Source organism: Myotis yumanensis, unplaced genomic scaffold, assembly GCF_028538775.1.
Source record: "Myotis yumanensis isolate MYYU_CA2020_CCGP unplaced genomic scaffold, mMyoYum1.0.hap1 SCAF_3, whole genome shotgun sequence".
Taxonomy (NCBI): Eukaryota; Metazoa; Chordata; class Mammalia; order Chiroptera; family Vespertilionidae; genus Myotis; species Myotis yumanensis.
The window spans coordinates 183,023,630-183,025,368 of record NW_027223754.1 but is presented as its reverse complement, the minus strand read 5'-3'; positions in this window follow the sequence as shown (position 1 = coordinate 183,025,368).

Sequence of the window (1,739 nt, the reverse complement as noted above, 5' to 3'; positions counted from 1 at the left end):
GAGATTTTGTTGTGTTTTCTTGTTTTACATCCTTCTTTGGACTTTCCCTCTCTCTGGAGCAAAGGTAGGGTGTGGAAACTTGTGAAGAATGTCCAAGGAGTTTAGTCAACCAGCCCGATTTAGTGCTCATGTGATTGAAGAATGGTCGACCTCCCTCTAGTTTTTCCCCCTAAAGGAAAATAACCAGTAGCCAGCCCAGTCTCATCACTCTTTTTCTGGAACTACTAGTTGAGATTTGGGTTTGTATTCTTGCTTTCATGTCACTCTCCAGACTGTGTTAAGTTTTCCTCAGTATAAGACATTGCTTCCAATTGGCACATACTATCTGGCCACAGCTTTTAAGGCCAGAGGTCGATCCCTGACCGAAAGTGAAGTAATGCAAAGTTGTCCTCCTCACGCCTAAGACAAAAAGATGAGCTGGACAGATTCGATTCCTTGCTTGATACTTTGAAATTGACCATCTGAGAATTGGAGACAAGTAGCTGTAGGCCCAAGCAGAGGATTTCACCTGAGAGGTTCATAAAGGCTTCTTGCAAGATGACAAAGAAGTGGACAGAGGGATTGAATGGCAGAGGACAGAAGGAAGTGGAGAAGCCTGAGACAGAGAGATGGAATTGAGGGAGTGGACCCAGTTTTGTCCTGAGACCTGATAATTCTTCTTCTTCTAGATTACAGTCCAGATGTACCCTTTCAATATCACTCCCATCCTTCCACTCCCTTCCCCTGGTGTTTACAGTGGTTATCTCTGGAGCCAGACAGACTTTAAATGAATAATTTGGGGGTAATTCATTTGAATCTTGACCTCAATGTTCTTAACTGTAAAATAAGTACAATTAAGATCATTATTTCAGATTTTATATTATTCTTAATGTACTTAAAGCTTTTTACTACCTCACCAGCCTCCTTGATCACACTTTATTACTCAAAGAGAACACATAGCAAATATTCAACAAATTATCAATCAAGATGAAGTAACCAAAGTTGATTTTCATGCAACATCCCTTAGTAAAGAAACAGCCACCTTTCATAGGTGCCTAGTTCACTACCTTTCTGGACAACTATTACCATCCCCTTATTGAACTAAAAACAGCCTACTCACTGTAGCCCAGCAATGAGTTGCTGTTGTTATCCTAAAAACTAATAGGTTGGACCTCTATTACTGGAAATACATTTTATGATCTACTTAGGACTGAAATTTCTTCCTAAGGTGACATTAAGTCTAGAAGACACACTTACAGATTATTGTGATTGCAAGAATCTTTCTCTTTATGCCATCCATTCTAAGGGCCTGTGTTTGTCATCTCTATTCATTGCATTAATATGTTATATGAAATTCATAACACAATACTCTTCTTTAAGGCAGCAAGTGAAGATAAAATGTGAATGTGTACATTCATGTATGTATATGGGGGGGGGGTCACACACATGTACTGAGGGATTGGAGGATAGAATGTAACCTGTGAAAGAGGGTTAGCAGTATCCTTTGTGGATTCAAACAGTTGAGGATTCTGTTTTTGCCTACAAAGAGTTGATGAACATTTGGATATCTGAAAGAAAGAGATTAAGAATTTTTTAAAATTGATTTTTGCTTAGTTAGTGTTGGAATAAAGCCCCAATTACTCTGAGCCAAAGAGCAAAATATCTAGATATGGAAGAGCTGGTCTAAATCCATCTGGCTCCAATATATTAAAGGTCAACAGCCTTTCACTTAATAATAACTGATCTTCTGTATAAATAGT